The 19,096-nt window shown below is 43.2% G+C and overlaps 1 pseudogene; it reads left to right on the forward strand.

Moving 5' to 3' along the window:
* The first annotated feature begins 11,514 nt into the window (after positions 1–11,514).
* Positions 11,515–11,633, forward strand: LOC135052014 (5S ribosomal RNA; annotated as a pseudogene).
* The last annotated feature ends 7,463 nt before the right edge of the window (positions 11,634–19,096 follow it).

The raw sequence follows: 19,096 nt of genomic DNA on the forward strand, positions 1-19,096 counted from the left end.
AATGGCTGTCCCTGCCTGACCTCCACCAAAAGACCCCTTCACAACCACTTAATCCCTTCCAATTCCTACAAATACGCCACTTCCTAGGCTCTCTCCCCTCCACCGCCTTACTTCGTGCCCTCACCCCCTTTGAAAGCTTATGCATCAACTCCCATCTCTCCAAAGGCGTAATCTCCCAACTCTACTCTCTTTTACTGGACTCCTCCCTTCCCCCCTCCCGGCCCCATGAGCTCGCATGGGAACGGGATCTTGGGCCCCCACCATAAAGTGAAGATTGGGAGGACATGAGACTGGGGATTGCTAAATGCTCTATTGCCACTACTTTTAAGGAAACGGCCTACAAAGTTTACTACCGTTGGTACTACACTCCCGACCGACTTAACAAACTCTTTCCGTCCTCCTCCCCTACTTGCTGGAGGTACTGCGGGGCTAGAGGCACTATGCTCCACATATGGTGGACCTGCCCGGCCATTGTGTCCTTCTGGGACCTAGTCCACTCCCTCCTCAATTCGCTTTTGGAATCTCCTGTGCTGAAAGATCCTTGGATCTTTTTGCTATGTTATCCTCCCCCGTTGCTCAATAAATTTTTCCAAAAGCTGGCCACACATATCCTAACGGCGGCAAAGTCGCTGATAGCTCTTAATTGGAAGAGCCCCTCCCCACCCTCCCTCCCGTCCCTTAAAACTAAAATTTGGCACTTTGCCTCAATGGAAAAGATTACATACTATCTCCACGACCGGGGCCACATTTTTGAGCAGGTCTGGGCCCCCTGGCTCGCTGCTGAACGCAGATTGCCATCCCCCTCCTCCTGCTTCTAGCCTCCTCCGTAGACCCATGGGCACTGCCTACTATTTCTCCTTCCGGTCTATCTCCTTCTCTTTTCTTCTCTCTCTCTTTCTCCTCTTCCTTCCCTTTTTCTTGTCTGCTCTCTTCTCCTCTTTGACCCCCCTCTTCCTCTTTCTTCTGATCTTACTATTTCCAGGATATATACTATGCACAGATTGTACCGTGGTTCTCTCCCCTCCCCCTCCCCGAATTCTACGTTTGAAGGTTACTGTTCTTTCTTCACTGAATAATCTTGTTGTTTACTTGAAAATTTGTGGTTTATACTGGACGCTGGTTCTGATGGCCAACTGTCCCATGTCTTCATGTAATGTTTTCTTACTGTGCTTAACCACGTATAAATAAAGAATTTCAAAGTGAAGAGAGAAAAATTACCAATATTTCTGCTTCTACTGTAACTGTAATTTTACAGTCTGCGCAACAAAAAATGAAAGACGCCGATTGGTACTTTTTCTCTCTCTCCACTTTATATCTCTCCAAGTTTTCATATAGCTCCCTCTCAGTCTCAGAGGCAGAACTCTGGGAGGCAATGGAGTCATCTGCCGCCGGGCTCCTGCTCTGAAGGGGGGCACCTCTCCTCCTATTCTGTGACACCATTGAATTAAGTTAATTGATAGCTGCCGCTATCTTTTCAGTGGCCGACTTCCTCACTGGTCCCTGCACTTTACAAATCACATGTTTTATTATACTGTAGATACACATTTTACAAGTGTCACACCCAGGATTAGAAACCACGACCTATTACACTGGAAGCAGACACCTTACTAATGAAGCTATTGCTCCTGTATAGAAAATCAGAGAATTCTAACTATATGAAGATACTTCTCTGACAATTACACATAACTTCATATAGTTAGAATTCTCATGCTTCCTGTACAGGAGCAAAAAACTTAGTAAAGTGTCTGCTGTCAGTGTAACAGGTCATGGGTTCTAATCCTGGGTATGACAGCTAAGAAATTTGTGATTTAAAATAAAAGACAATTAAATGTATAAATACAGTATATACATTTTTTTCAGAACACACACACACACATATACGCACACACACACATATTTACGCACACACATACATACATACATACATACATACATACATACATACATATTTATCTTAATATAGGAAATAGGGGGGCACCAATATTTATCTTGCCTCCAGGCAACTGTGATGAACTTACGCCACTGCTCAGAGTCATTTCCTATGCTACTTTGACAACAAGTCCCAGAGTGGTCAGTGCACGGCTTGTGCCTTTATTGGGAGGACAAAACACTGCATTCCTATTCTCCCAGGGTCTGCAAGCCTTGTACTGAAAAGAGCTAGACCTCTTCATTGTGCTATGGGCTGTACATAAGAGATGTGTGGAGGATGTGGCAGTGCAGTTGCAGTCAGGCACTTACCTCACCCTGCAAGCTCTCACCTTTGGATTGCTGAGATGTTGCAGAGCATAGGCTTAACAGCTCTAAGTGAAAGACGTGAGTAGCAGGCAAATATAAGACGTTAAGGCATCAAAAGGACAGACAACAAGGAAGAAGGTATCTCAGTAGCTGGACATAGTAAAGTCAACCATGGTACTTTGACCTCAGGCCCTAGTTTTCACCTATGTGTAGTCACACTAACAGGGCCGGCAACAGAAATCTTGGGGCCCGGTACAGTGAAATCTCTTGGCCCCCCTCAGATCTTAATCTTTGGTTAACTCTTATTAACTGTGGCCACAAGCTTTTTCATGCACCCCTATGTAAACTCAATTGTCCTAAACCTGTGTCAGCTGTTCCTTAGTAATTTATCAGCCAGTGTCAGGCGACTAGTGTACCTTTAAAAGCCAAAAGGTGTGTGGCAGGTGCACATTAAACCAAGTAGCCATATTTGCAGTTATATTATGTGTGATACAGTTTCCAGGTTTTCATTTTTTAGACTCTGTGATAGTGTAGGACATGCATGAAGGTGGTGTACCTTGTACTTTGGCCAATTCACTAACTAAACCCCCATCATTTATTTATTGATGTTGTGAGGATAAGTGAGCTTGCTATGGTGAGTGCTGAATTTTCTGTTTGTATGTGTATATATATATATATATATACATATATGTACAAGACCAAATCAGCCGGGGCACTCTTCAATACAGCACAACCAGCCCGGTGCCCACATCCAGTGTGTATGATACTTATCCAACGTCGGAGAAATAACTGGCACTCTGGAGGCAATTTAAACATGCAGAAAGCTGGTCATTGTTGAGAAACACAATGTTTTGAGGCGTCAGCCTCTTTGTCAAGACACACCAGTATAAACATATATATATATATATATATATATATATATATCTTTTCTATGTTTTCATTACAAATAAATGGCGCTATAAATATATATATAAAAAGACAATTTATTCCATACTAATAAAAACAATGTAATGATAGGAAACGTATCTAGTGGTAAAACACAGGTATTATATGGATCTCAAGATTTAGTCCACCAGCAGTTGTAATGTTCCAGCGATGGAATATTTCCAATCTGTATTCTAAGGGGGTCATTCCGAGTTGTTCGCTCGTTGCCGATTTCCGCTATACTGCGATTAGTCGCTTACTGCGCATGTGCAAGGTTCGCAGAGCGCATGCGCTTAGTTATTTTACACAAAAGTTAGGTATTTTACTCACGGCATAACAAAGCTTTTTCATCGCTGTGCTGATCGGAGTGTGATTGACAGGAAGTGGGTGTTTCTGGGCGAAAACTGGCCGTTTTATGGGAGTGTGTGGAAAAACGCAGGCGTTCGAGTTGCAAAACGCAGGAATAGCTGGAGAAACGGGGGAGTGGTTGGGCAAACGCTGGGTGTGTTTGTGACGTCAAACCAGGAACGAAAAGGACTGAGCTGGTCGCAATGGCTGAGTAAGTCTGGAGCTACTCAGAAACTGCTAAGAAATTTCTATTTGCAATTCTGCTAATCTTTTGTTCTTACTTCTGCTAAGCTGAGATACACTCCCAGAGGGCGGCGGCTTAGCGTGTGCAATGCTGCTAAAAGCAGCTAGCGAGCGAACAACTCGGAATCACCCCCTAAGTGCGGTATCCAATTGATTTAAGCTCGTTCGGCGACGGCGGATGCAATGCTGGATATCATGAGGATATCATGAGCTGCTGCACTGGAGCCGTTGAAGGTGTGGCCATGGCATCTAAGGACAGCGTCCTACCGGAAGGATGTCCATGGTGAGACATAAGCGGCCTGGTTGCTATGGATCACGAACACGGTGGTGAGCAGCATGACATCATGTGACTTCCTCTGGAACTTGTGAAGGCGCAGCAGGTGACGCCGGGACTGGCGGTACAACGTGGGTATTTCAAAAGTGGTAAGTGTACCTGTTCTGTTTATACTGGTGTGTCTTGACAAAGAGGCGGACACCTCGAAACGTTGACCGTGATTGTTTCTCACCAATGACCAGCTTTCTGCATGTTTAAGTTGCCTCCAGAGTGCCAGTTATTTCTCTGACGTTGGATAAGTATATATATATATAGAGAGAGAGAGAGAAATTTGGGTATACAGGCACTCACCAGTAGATTCCAACAGGTATTTATTAATAACTCACAGAGACATAAAGACGGTGTGTCGACGTTTCGGTCATCACGTGACCTTCTTCAGGACATCATACAGGGACATCAGGAAGACAACTGTCCAGTGCATCACCATTAGGTTGTCTTCCTGATGTCCCTGTATGATGTCCTGAAGAAGGTCACGTGATGACCAAAACGTCGACACACCGTCTTTATGTCTCTGTGAGTTATTAATAAATACCTGTTGGAATCTACTGGTGAGTGCCTGCATACCCAAATTTCTATATACTGGCCTATGGGCTTTGTGGAGCACCCCATCGTTGATTTTATCAAGTATGGAGTTTGGACTGTACCGTATTTATTTATATATATATATATATATATATATACACACAGTATATATATTGGGTATATGCAATTGCGGTCGAATTCCGGCTGGAATTCGACCGTTTTTTAATTCGACACAATTCGACAGTCAGACACCCTGCCGCCGGGACCCGAATTCAACATATTCAATAAAAAACGGATTCGACAGTCCCGCTGTCGAATAACGGACCAATTGACGGATATGTGCGTCCTGGATTCGACGGCACACAGCTCAGACGCGCACAGCCAATCAGGAAAGTGCCACGACGTGGCGCTTCCTGATTGGCTGAAGGGACCCTCTGTGACAGGAGTCACGTGGGGTCCCAGCATTCAGGGAAAGATGTCCCATGTGTAAACATGGGACCCCTTTCAGTGCGTGGTCCGGGTAAATGCGTTTTCTTTTTTTGCCAAGTACGTGGATTACAAAAAAGAAGAGGACAGATCTACACAGGATTTTGGTGAGTATAATTTTATTTTCAGGTACACCGTGGATTCTACTTGGAGAAGTGGACAGAGTCAGCGTGTGAACATAGGTAAGTATGTGTGTGTCGGCATGCATGTATGTAATAAAGTTTTACTTTCACGGTGTGCGTGTATTGTTTTTATTTGGGTATTTTTTTTGCAGTAGAACTACAGGTACCAGCGGCCCCCCCCCCCCGCGTGCTGGTACTTGTGGTTCTCCAAGTACCAGCTTGCGGGGGAGGCTTGCTGGGACTTGTAGTTCTGCTACAAAAAACAATATTATTTTATTTGACACAAGGCTATCAGCCTCCCATCCGCAGCCCTTGGATGGGGGGACAGCCTCGGGCTTCAACCCTGGCCCTTGGATGGCTGGAGGGGGGACCCCTTGATTTAAGGGGTCCCCACTCCTCCAGGGTACCCCGGCCAGGGGTGACTAGTTGTGGATTTAATGCCACGGCCGCAGGGACCGGTATAAAAGTGTCCCCCGGCTGTGGCATTATCTCTCCAGCTAGTGGAGCCCGGTGCTGGTGTTGAAAATACGGGGGACCCCTACGTCTTTTGTCCCCCATATTTTTGGAACCAGGACCGGACGCAGAGCCTGGTGCTGGTTGTAAAAATACGGGGGATCCCCTGTCAATTTTTTCCCCGTATTATTACAACCAGGACCGGCTCAAAGAGCCCAAGGCTGGTTATGCTTAGGAGGGGGGACCCCACGCATTTTTTTTTTTCGTGATTTTTAACCCATTCCCACCCCTTCCCACTGAAAAACATGCTCTGATCTCTCCATATTATTTTAGTCAGTAAAAAAAAAAAAAAATGTCTTTAAAAAAATAGATAAATAATACATGTGGCTCCTAATAGACAAACCAAGTAAATAATCCCTTCTAATATAAATAGATATGCTATTAGCAACAACAAAAAACTCAAAAAAAACATGTTTTTAAATTTTTTTATTAGATTCAGCCAGCAAAATGAGGCGGACTGAAATTAACGAAATGACTGTCGAAAAGCACTGTTGTCGAATCGACATTCTTCAATTGAATATACTTTTGTCGAAAAGCCGCATTTTTACCATTGCAGACATGTCGAATTTAACAACTGTCGAATTTCAAAAAGTTGAATCTGAAATGTCCGTTTTTTTGTCGAAAAGTACTGTATTGCATTGTCGAATTTTTTTGGTGTCGAAAATGCCCCGTTTTTCGACATTTGCGGCAATTCGACCGCAATTGCATATACCCCATAAATCTGCTAACCATAAACGTTACATTTGGAGAGGAGTCAACAAGGCCTATGATGAAAGGTACACCATTCCTACTGTGAAACACAGAGGTGGATCACTGATGTTTTTGGGATGTGTGAGCTACTGTACAAAGGCACTGGAAACTTGGCCAAAATTGATGGCAAGATGAATGCAGCATGTATTCAGAAAATACTGGAGGAAAATTTGCGCTCATCAGCCCGGAAGCTGCACATGGGACGTACTTGGACGTTCCAACATGACAATGATCCAAAACACAAGGCCAAGTCGACCTGTCATTGACTACAGCAGAATAAAGTGAAGGTTCTGGAGTGGCCATCTTAGTCACCTGACCTCAATATCATTGAGCCACTCTGGGGAGATCTCAAACATGCAGTTCATGCAAGACAGCCCAAGAATTTACAGGAACTGGATGCTTTTTTCCAAGAAGAATGGGCAGCTTTACCATCTGAGAAAATAAAGAGCCTCATCCACAACTACCACAAAAGACTTCAAGCGGTCTTTGATGTTAAAGGGGGCAATACACGGTATTAAGAACTGTGGTATGTAAACTTTTGATCAGGGTCATTTGGGTAGTTTCTGTTGTCATTATGATTTAAAAAGAGTAAACACAGTTGTTTGACAATAAATGGCTTCACCCAACCACTAACCAAGAGTGAAATAAAAGGTTGTGAGTTATCATTCATATTCTCTGACAAATGGCCAGAAAATCACAAATTCTGCTAGGGTTTGTAAACTTATGAACACAACTGTATCTATGTGGTCACACCACCCCAACCATGCACTTGTGAAAGCTGCCACCATCATTAAAGCGTACACTTGGATCTCTGTGTATGCTCACCTATGAGTAACCCACGTTTACTTCTACACACCCATCATTGACTAATCCTAGGGTGAACACTCCACTGCTGCCCGCTAAGCTGCGGCTGTGGTATCCATAGTTCCTCAAGGTTGAGTATGCAGGCTGCAACGTATTCACAGCTCCTAAATATTGCCAAAGAGTGGAATTGCGCACATCAGCTCCTATATATTATGAATGAAGATGCATTTCCTAGTTCTGAAGTGATTGTTTTATTAAGGTTAAAGACAACCTGATTAGTACAGGATAGAGCGGTTGCAAGCTTAAATGTATTGATCAAAATATGAACAAATCCCCATGCTTTTATTTGCTAGATAAACACAGATCTGCAGTATATTATTATTAGCTACAATAGTAAAAGTCTTTCTATTAAGGAGAGAGTAGTTGTTTTACTGAAGATGAGAATGGAGTATGCCAAATGTATTTAGCTGGCGCTGTATCCATATAGATTTGGGTGCAGGGGGCTTAAGGTAAGATGAGACTGAAAGCAAGGAGATTGCATTTGCAGAATTGGAAGGATAAGAAGGTTTAGATAGTAGAGCTAGAGCAGAAGAGATAGACAGTTAGGTGGAGTGTCCATCATTGTAGGTGTGAGATTACATCCATTAGGAAAGACCACATAAGTTAAAGCAGTTTCATAGCAGAGAAAGAGAGTTGTCAATGGAAATTTGTAAATCACCTAGCATGAGAATAGACAGGTGAAAGGAGAGCGAATAAGTAAGCTAGGAAGCATAGTCAAGGAGTTTGGAACTTAGACAAGTAGGGGAGGGGGTGGTTCTGGGAGAAATGACAGCAACATGAAGTTGTAGGAGAGAAATAAACATACTTCAAAAGAAGAGAAAAAGAAGACAGGTTTTTATTTCATGACTCAAATGGTGCAGTATGGAGAACCTAGAATGCCTACTCCATCAACTTGTCTTTTTCCAAGTCTGGTTGCGTGGCTGAGGAACAGTCCCCTGTAGAAGAAAGCTGCAAGGGTTTTAGTGTCAGATAAAATAAACACAATTTTTGTAATTAGGTGGAAGGACTTTGAAATGAATAGCTCACAGATGAATGTGAGACCTTGCACTTCAAAGAGCACATAAAAATGGGAGTGAGGATAGTAGGTACAGTATATGTGTAAAAAGTTTCAGGGCTCTGAGGTAAGAGGTGAAAGGAAAGTTTTGGTGTTGAGGGGTGAGTATAAGCATTTGTTGGTTTTGCATAGGGCCCAAGGTTTTGTAAAATGTTGCCAGCAGCCATAAGAAGCAGCAGGGTGAGAAAGAGGAATGTGCAGTGTGTGATTTGCCTTTATTTAAGTTTTTATTGTTTTGATGCAGTATACAAAACCATTCATGGGTGCAGACTAGTGATATGCACCGGAAATTTTTTGTGTTTTGGTTTTGGATTCGGATCCGCGGCCGTGCTTTGGATTCGGACGCGTATTGGCAAAACCTCCCTGAAATTTTTTTGTCGGATTCGGGTGTGTTTTGGATTCGGGTGTTTTTTTTACAAAAAACCCTCAAAAACAGCTTAAATCATAGAATTTGGGGGTCATTTTGATCCCATAGTATTATTAACCTCAATAACCATAATTTCCACTCATTTCCAGTCTATTCTGGACACCTCACAACTCACAATATTATTTTTAGTCCTAAAATTTGCACCGAGGTCGCTGGATGACTAAGCTAAGCGACCCAAGTGACCGACACAAACACCTGGCCCATCTAGGAGTGGCACTGCAGTGTCAGACAGGATGGCTGATTTAAAAAATAGTCCACAAACAGCACATGATGCAAAGAAAAAAAGAGGTGCACCAAGGTCGCTGGATGGCTAAGCTAAGCGACCCAAGTGGCCGACACAAACACCTGGCCCATTTAGCAGTGGCACTGCAGTGTCAGACAGGATGGCACTTAAAAAAATAGTCCCCAAACAGCACATGATGCAAAGATAAATGAAAGAAAAAAGAGGTGCAAGATGGAATTGTCCTTGGGCCCTCCCACCCACCCTTATGTTGTATAAACAGGACATGCACACTTTAACAAACCCATCATTTCAGCTACAAGGTCTGCCACACGACTGTGACTGAAATTACTGGTTGGTTTGGGCCCCCACCAAAAAAGAAGCAATCAATCTCTCCTTGAACAAACTGGCTCTACAGAGGCAAGATGTCCACCTCCTTCTCATCCTCCGATTCCTCACCCCTTTCTCTGTGTACATCCCCCTCCTCACAGATTATTAATTCGTCCCCACTGGAATCCACCATCTCAGGTCCCTGTGTACTTTCTGGAGGCAATTGCTGGTGAATGTCTCGATGGAGGAATTGATTATAATTCATTTTGATGAACATCATCTTCTCCACATTTCTGGAAGTAACCTCGTACGCCGATTGCTGACAAGGTGAGCGGCTGCACTAAACACTCTTTCGGAGTACACACTGGAGGGGGGGCAACTTAGGTAAAATAAAGTCAGTTTCTGCAAGGGCCTCCAAATTGCCTCTTTTTCCTGCCAGTATACGTACGGACTGTCTGATGTGCCTACTTGGAAGCGGTCACTCATAAAATCCTCCACCATTCTTTCAATGGTGACAGAATCATATGCAGTGACAGTAGACGACATGTTAGTAATAGTTAGCAGTTCCTTCAGTCCGGACCAGATGTCAGCACTTGCTCCAGACTGCCCTGCATCACCGCCAACAGGTGGGCTCGGAATTCTTAGCCTTTTCCTCGCAGCTCCAGTTGCGGGAGAATGTGAAGGAGGAGCTGTTGACGGGTCACGTTCCGCTTGACTTGACAAGTGTCTCACCAGCAGGTCTTTGAACCTCTGCAGACTTGGGTCTGCCGGAAAGAGAGATACAACGTGGGTTTTAAATCTAGGATCGAGCACGGTGGGCAAAATGTAGTGCTCTGATTTCAACAGATTGACCACCCGTGAATCCTGGTTAAGCGAATTAAGGGCTCCATCCACAAGTCCCACATGCCTAGCGGAATTGCTCTGTTTTAGCTCCTCCTTCAATCTCTCCAGCTTCTTCTGCAAAAGCCTGATGAGGGGAATGACCTGACTCAGGCTAGCAGTATCTGAACTGACTTCACGTCTTGGAAGTGAACAAGCCCGCAGGACGGGTGAAACGCGTTTTCCAGCATGAACTATCCCAGTATTCCAGCATGAACCACTCCAGCATGAACTACGGACCTAAGGAGTAACTTTTGAATCCTGTTACACAGTGACTGACCCAGGGACCTGGGCAGGGACCGGTACACCTGTTTGCCTATCCTATTTGACTCTATATACTAATGCAGTAATCTTGCATGTGTTTTTTTGACCCTAATCAGGGTAGTCCAGGGAGCTGGGCAGTGACTGCTATTTTATATACTTTTTATTTACTCTTTGCAAAAAAACTTTTTCAGGTATTATTATTTTTTTCCCCCACTATATTATTACAATTAATATTTTTTTCAACTACTAGGGCACTTTGACATCTCATATTCTTGGTTTTTTCAACCTCTGTTTGAATAGTTCTGCATAAGGAATCAAGGCAGGCAATTGTTTAAGCATTTCGGCAATCAGCATCTGCAGGGGCCTGCGTGCCCCCCTTGCACACTATATTGTAAATAGGAATATTTCTGAACATACCTAAGATTGTGAATAGTTCTAACCTCTGTATACAATTTCCTGGCAAATAGGCCTGATAACATAACTCTGTAGCCCTGTATAGGTATCATTTAGACCTACTCAGGCTAACTTAGGGATCTGAGCAGGGATTATCATATTGTTATTTTTCTTCTTTTGTGAGTTATTTGTCATTCGCTCTGCAAAGTAAATACAGTGTTCTATGCAGTACATGTGAGCAAGTGGGTTTAACTGGTGCCCATCAGGGCCTGTATATCAATTCTTTCTCTTTGTTTGTCCTCAGCTAGAGTGACCACCAATATACCAGTTACTCGGTTCTATGTTACTCCAATTTTGACAGAATTCTATTCTGATATCAAAGCATATCTGTCACAGTCCCTATCCAATTCTTTTTCTTTCCCCAAAAATCTCTTTACCCTTCTATCTCTATTTCTTCACTTCAATATATCTGCGGACTCTCATCTATGATCCACAGGTTTATCCTGTGCCTAACGTAGACAGCAGATCCGCCCTTTCTTTCTGTATCTCTCCCAAATCTTCCTTAGGTGCACTCTCATTGGTGAGTCGGTTATAGTAGGCCCAAGAAATTACTACCATACCCCACCGATAGAGCCCAATCTCGTCCGATCTTGGAAGCAAAACGGTGGTGGGCTGGGTCAGTATCTGTGAGGGTGACCCCCAGAGAATACCCGGTGTTGTAATTCGTGACCTTCTCGACTCTATACCAACAGCAGGATCACCACTTTTTCCTCTAATCATTTCTTCTGTTCATTCTAATATCTTTGATTTATAATACCTCCTCTAGGACCGTCTTCCTTGATATGTTATAGATCCGACAATTGTCAATATCATTAAGGATCTATACTCCTCATAACAGTCCGGTTCACTGACCATTGAAGGTCCTATTAAAACAAGCTGAGCTTGTGCTGGTGGGATAGGATCAGGGTGTGGAGCCAGAGTGTCCACATCCCTCCTGAAGTCTATTAGCATAGACTAACCAGAACATTTCCTAATTTTTCAAATTTTTCTAATTAGTAATCATTAGTTTTTGATTTCACTCGTTCTAATTTTTCTAGTCTGATCAGCCACATCAATTAGATATGGCATCCCCTAGAGATGCTGGCAGGCTGAATCATATGTGTGTAATGATACATTTTATTGATTAATTGTGGTGGACTATACAAGTGTGGATTTTTTTCTTAACATAATTAGATAATAAAAGTTATGTCTTAATATCTTCATATAAACAAATCAAAATAAGAGTGCACCCACACAAGAGTCTTCTGTAAATTTCTTTTCTCTGACTTCACGTGTGGCAAGTTCAAAGGGTTGCAGAACCTTGCACAACGTTGAAATCATTCTCCACTGCGCTTGAGTCCAGTGCATTCCCCCTCCTTTGCCTATATCGTAGGTAGCTGTATAGGCTTGAATGGCCTTTTGCTGCTCCTCCATCCTCTGAAGCATATAGAGGGTTGAATTCCACCTCGTTACCACCTCTTGCTTCAGATGATGGCGGGGCAGATTCAGGAGTGTTTGCTGGTGCTCCAATCTTCGGCATGCGGTGGCTGAATGCCGAAAGTGGCCCGCAATTCTTCGGGCCACCGACAGCATCTCTTGCACGCCCCTGTCGTTTTTTAAATAATTCTGCACCACCAAATTCAATGTATGTGCAAAACATGGGACGTGCTGGAATTTGCCCACATGTAATGCACGCACAATATTGGTGGCGTTGTCCGATGTCACAAATCCCCAGGAGAGTCCAATTGGGGTAAGCCATTCTGCGATGATGTTCCTCAGTTTCCGTAAGAGGTTGTCAGCTGTGTGCCTCTTATGGAAAGCGGTGATACAAAGCATAGCCTGCCTAGGAACGAGTTGGCGTTTGCGAGATGCTGCTACTGGTGCCGCCACTGCTGTTCTTGCTGCGGGAGGCAATATATCTACCCAGTGGGCTGTCACAGTCATATAGTCCTGAGTCTGCCCTGCTCCACTTGTCCACATGTCCGTGGTTAAGTGGACATTGGGTATAACTGCATTTTTTGGACACTGGTGACTCTTTTTCTGAGGTCTGTGTACATTCTCGGTATCGCCTGCCTAGAGAAGTGGAACCTAGATGGTATTTGGTACCAGGAACACACTAACTCAATAAATTCTCTAATTCCCTGTGAATTAATGGTGGATACCGGACACACGTTTAACACCACCCAGGCTGCCAAGGCCTGAGTTATCTGCTTTGCAGCAGGATGACTGCTGTGATATTTCATCTTCCTCGCAAAGGACTGTTGGACAGTCTTCCATCTTCCGACTTCCCCTCTGGGATGACGATCGACTCCCAGCAGCAACAACAGCAGCGCCAGCAGCAGTAGGTGTTACACTCAAGGATGCATCGGAGGAATCCCATGCAGGAGAGGACTCGTCAGACTTGACAGTGACATGGCCTGCAGGACTATTGGCGTTCCTGTCTAAGGAGGAAATTGACACTGAGGGAGTTGGTGGTGTGGTTTGCAGGAGCTTGGTTACAAGAGGAAGGGATTTAGTTGTCAGTGGACTGCTTCCGCTGTCACCCAAAGTTTTTGAACTTGTCAATGACTTCTGATGAATGCGCTCCAGGTGACGTATAAGGGAGGATGTTCCTAGGTGGTTAACGTCCTTACCCCTACTTATTACAGCTTGACAAAGGCAACACACGGCTTGACAAATGTTGCCTGCATTTCTGTTAAAATAATTCCACACCGAAGAGGTGATTTTTTTTGTAATTTGACCAGGCATGTCAATGGCCATATTCATCCCATGGACAACAGGTGTCTCCCCGGGTGCCTGACTTAAACAAACCACATCACCATCAGAATCCTCCTTGTCAATTTCCTCCTCAGCGCTAGCAACACCCATATCCTCATCCTGGTGTACTTCAACAGTGACATCTTCAATTTGACTATCAGGAACTGGACTGCGGGTGCTCCTTCCAGCACTTGCAGGGGGCTTGCAAATGGTGGAAGGCACCACCTCTTCCCGTCCAGTGTTGGGAAGGTCAGGCATCGCAACCGACACAATTGGACTCTCCTTGGGGATTTGTGATTTAGAAGAATGCACAGTTCTTTGCTGTGCTTTTGCCAGCTTAAGTCTTTTCATTTTTCTAGCAAGAGGATGAGTGCTTCCATCCTCTACTATGACATTGGGCATCGGCCTTAGCAGACGACGTTGATGGCATTTCATCGTCTCGGCCATGACTAGTGGAAGCAGCTTCAGCACGAGGTGGAAGTGGATCTTGATCTTTCCCTATTTTACCCTCCACATTTTTGTTCTCCATTTTTTAATGTGTGGAATTATATGCCAGTAATATATCAATAGCAATGGCCTACTGTACCGTACTGCTATATATTATACACTGGTGGTCAGCAAAATTCTGCACTGTCCTCCTACTATATATACTGTGCACAACTAAAATGCACCACAGGTATGGATGGATAGTATATTTGATGACACGTAGGTAGGTAGAGCAGTGGAAAACTGTACCATACTGCTATATATTATATACTGGTGGTCAGCAAAATTCTGCACTGTCCTCCTACTATATATACTGCGCACAACTAAAATGCACCACAGGTATGGATGGATAGTATACTTGACGACACAGAGGTAAGTAGAGCAGTGGACTACTGTACCATACCGCTATATATTATATACTGGTGGTCAGCAAAATTCTGCACTGTCCTCCTACTATATATACTGCGCACAACTAAAATGCACCACAGGTATGGATGTATAGTATACTTGACGACACAGAGGTAGGTAGAGCAGTGGACTACTGTACCGTACTGCTATATATTATACACTGGTGGTCAGCAAAATTCTGCACTGTCCTCCTACTATATATACTGCGCACAACTAAAATGCACCACAGGTATGGATGGATAGTATACTTGATGACACAGAGGTAGGTAGAGCAGTGGAAAACTGTACCGTATTGCTATATATTATATACTGGTGGTCAGCAAAATTCTGCACTGTCCTCCTACTATATATACTGCGCACAACTAAAATGCACCACAGGTATGGATGGATAGTATACTTGACGACACAGAGGTAGGTAGAGCAGTGGACTCCTGTACCATACTACTATATAATACTGGTGGTCAGCAAAATTCTGCACTGTCCTCCTACTAGATACTGTATATATGGAGCGTTTTTCAGGCAGAGAACGTAGATATTTTCAGCACACTGAGCACAGATATTTGCAAGCACACTGAGCACAGATCTTTGCAGCACACTGAGCACAGATATTTGCAGCACACTGAACACAGAAACTGAGAGAACACTGCACGTCCTCTCCCTATCATCTCCAATGCACGAGTGAAAATGGCGGCGACGCGCGGCTCCTTATATAGAATACGAATCTCGCGAGAATCTGACAGTGGGATGATGACGTTCGGGCGCGCTCGAGTTAACCAAGCAACGCGGGAGGATCCGAGTCTGCCTCGGAACCGTGTAAAATGGGTGAAGTTTGGGGGGGTTCGGATCTCGAGGAACCGAACCCGCTCATCACTAGTGCAGACTAATGAGGTGTAAAGTAGTGTAGGTAAAATAATAGTAAACTGAAAAATAGAATTCTGGAGAGAGAAGAGGAGTTTGAAGAGAAATGCTGTGAAAATCAGTAGAATACAGAAAAAGGAAAATTTAGTAGGTGCATGATGGAAAGTCATGCGGGAGAAATGGTTGCATATTAGTTAGTTAGTTAGTTAGTTAGTTAGTTAGTTAGCTAGGGTAGATAGAGAGTGATGAGGAGCAATTGATCCAAATTGTACAGGACAATTGAGGAGTTGGAGGCTGTTACAAAGTGGCCGAGTACAGCTGATGATGTTTACGTGAGTCAATGGGAGCATTCGGGAATCCATCAGGAAGGAGCCTGATACTGGTACCACATCAAGCAGAGATGTCTTGAGATGTTTTGGTTTGGTGGAGCTCCACCAACGGCCGTGCACAGTTTTGAATTTGGTAATAAGCCATGCCACTGATAATCAGCAACTAGACCCAAGCCCCATCAGTATTCAGAGCATTAGGCCTGTGGACTCACAAGATCAAGCACTAGGCTCATGGACCCATAAGTTCATGCACTAGGCTCATGGTCCTAGAAATCCCCATCAGGGGTTTGAAGCAGTTCGCCAGCCCCAAACCATTTTGTATTTTGCTGTTTACCTGCCAAAAGTATTTCCTGATTTTCCAGGTAAAACTATTTTTTTTCCCCACCAAAAATAGTTCTGCCTTTTTCCATCCAAAACTTTAACCATACTGCAGTAAGTGTGACTGGCACATGACCTTAGAGTAAGATGTGAGATATAGGATTGTGTAAGAGAGTGTGTAGAAAAGAAGCTTAAAGTGACAGGTGGATAATACTTTACTGTGATTATTATTGTACTGCTTGTTTGATTTGGATTTCTATGTTTCTCTGATGGTACAGGGTAAATATGTAAAGTTAGGTGCCAGGTAGATAATACACCACACGTGTACGTGTTTTATCCCATATCCAAATATCCGAAATACGGAATATTCCGAAATACGGACTTTTTTGAGCGAGAGTGAGATAGTGAAACTTTTGTTTTTTGATGGCTCAATGTACACAAACTTTGTTTAATACACACAGTTATTAAAAATATTGTATTAAATGACCTTCAGACTGTGTATATAAGGTATATATGAAACATAAATGAATTGTGTGAATGTAGACACACTTTGTTTAATGCACAAAGTTATAAAAAATATTGGCTAAAATTACCTTCAGGCTGTGTGTATAAGGTGTATATGAAACATAAGTGCATTCTGTGCTTAGACTTGGGTCCCATCACCATGATATCTCATTATGGTATGCAATTATTCCAAAATACGGAAAAATCTGATATCCAAAATACTTCTGGTCCCAAGCATTTTGGATAAGGGATACTCAACCTGTATATATATTACATTAGTCCTTTGAGTTGAGGGTCCTGGTCACTTAGATAACTTAATATTTGTGTGGCACACCTTTCTTTAGGTTAGGAATCTGCAGAGGTGTGCTTGTTGTCTTCATACAAGGCTCTGTGAGAGATCAAATGGCCAAAATGACAACAGTAACCCGGGTATGAGCCTTAAGGGTCTATTTACTAAGCCTTGTGTGGAGATACAGTGGACGGAGATAAAGTACCAGCCAATCAATTCCTAACTGCCATGTCACAGGCTGGGTTTGAAAAATGACAGCTATAAGCTGATTGGCTGGTACTTTATCTCCAGCAACTTTATCTCCACACAAGGCTTAGTGATTAGACCACCTAGGGATCTATTTACTAAGCCTTGGAGAGAGATAAAGTGGAGAGAGATAAAGTACCAATCATCTCCTAACTGCCATGTTACAGACTGTGGGGTCTATTTACAAAGCCTTGGATGGAGATAAAGTTAACGGAGATAAAGTACCAGCTAATAAGCTCCTGTCATTTTTCAAACCGAGTCTGTGACATGTCAGTTAGAAGAGAATTGGCTGGTACTTTATCTCCATCTAAGGCTTAGTAAATAGGCCCCTGTGTTTGAAAAATGACAGGAGCTGGTGATTTGTTACTTTATCTCTCTCCAAGGCTTAGTAAATAGACCCCTGAGTTAGTGTCTGTATTGACCTTCTCTGTCTCCCAGTGTAAGGTGTTGATGATTTCCACTTAAACCTGTTATAAAATCTTGTGGCCGGGATTGGACTTGTAAGGTAGTGCCATACACTTTATTCTTCTTCCAGATACCTTCAGTGGAATCCCGCGCCTCACCATTCCACTAGGTTGAATCTGAAACTGTCCTCTCAAGCATCATCAGCTGTACTAGAGGTGAGCACCCTTGAGGGACCTCTCTAACCTCCTTTTACACTGCTTTACTAGTCCTGGCAGGGTATAACAGAGTAGGTAGGTTCTACGCTTTGATATGTGATCCCAGATGCTTGCAGGAGGGCTCAGTGAATTCAGCAACCACACAGATGGCAGTAATCACTGTTATAAACAGATATGGAAACAGCAAAAACAATTGAGCTCAGTGGCTCCAACAGTCAACCAGATATTGGTAAAGAGATAACTACAGGTTGAGTATCCCATATCCAAATATTCAGAAATACGGAATATTCCGAAATACGGACTTTTTTGAGTGAGACTGAGATAGTGAAACCTTTGTTTTTTGATGGCTCAATGTACACAAACCTTGTTTAATACACAAAGTTATTAAAAATATTGTATTAAATGACCTTCAGGCTGTGTGTATAAGGTGTATATGAAACATAAATGAATTGTGTGAATGTACACACACTTTGTTTAATGCACAGTTATAAAAAATATTGGCTAAAATGACCTTCATGCTGTGTGTATAAGGTGTATATGTAACATAAATGCATTCTGTGCTTAGATTTAGGTCCCATCACCATGATATCTCATTATGGTATGCAATTATTCCAAAATACGGAAAAATCCCATATCCAAAATACCTCTGGTCCCAAGCATTTTGGATAAGGAATACTCAACCTGTATTAATATACTCACTATAATTCTCATCATTAATCGATTATGTAGTATAATTGCAGCCCTTTTGTATGTGTGCATCATAGTGTTACCAATATGCCTAGCAGCAGCCTTGTTTACTCCTTTGTGCAGTATTAACCCCATGGTCCATCTTTAACACCTTATGGGGTTTTCAGTGATGGGAAATAAAGGAAATGACTGAAGAGCAAGAGGGGAAAGCAGCGGTTTGAAGAGGTTAGAGAATACCAGCATACTGTAGCCTGTCACACTCTAATCTACCACCTGGTATAATGTTACATGTATTCTTTTAACAACAATAGTAATAGCACAAAAATCAAACACAGATAAATCATACTTTAGTGTAATAAAAAGGGGTTCAGTATGATGTACTGGTGGCCATGATGCCGGCTATCAATATACCGACAGCAGCATCCCAGCCGTCAGTATGCCGTCAACGGGGCGATCGCAAAAATTCCCCTTGAGGTCTCGCCGTGCTCGCCACAGGTTCTATTCCCACTCTATGGGTGTTGTGGACACCCACAAGTGGGAATAGCCCTCTTGTGCCGGTATTTCGGCTACCGGCATTGCCAGCTGTTGGGATTCCTGCGCCAGTAACATGAACGCCGTGATCCCGACAGTCAGCAAATTAAACGTAT

Source organism: Pseudophryne corroboree, chromosome 2, assembly GCF_028390025.1.
Source record: "Pseudophryne corroboree isolate aPseCor3 chromosome 2, aPseCor3.hap2, whole genome shotgun sequence".
In the NCBI taxonomy this organism is placed as follows: domain Eukaryota; kingdom Metazoa; phylum Chordata; class Amphibia; order Anura; family Myobatrachidae; genus Pseudophryne; species Pseudophryne corroboree.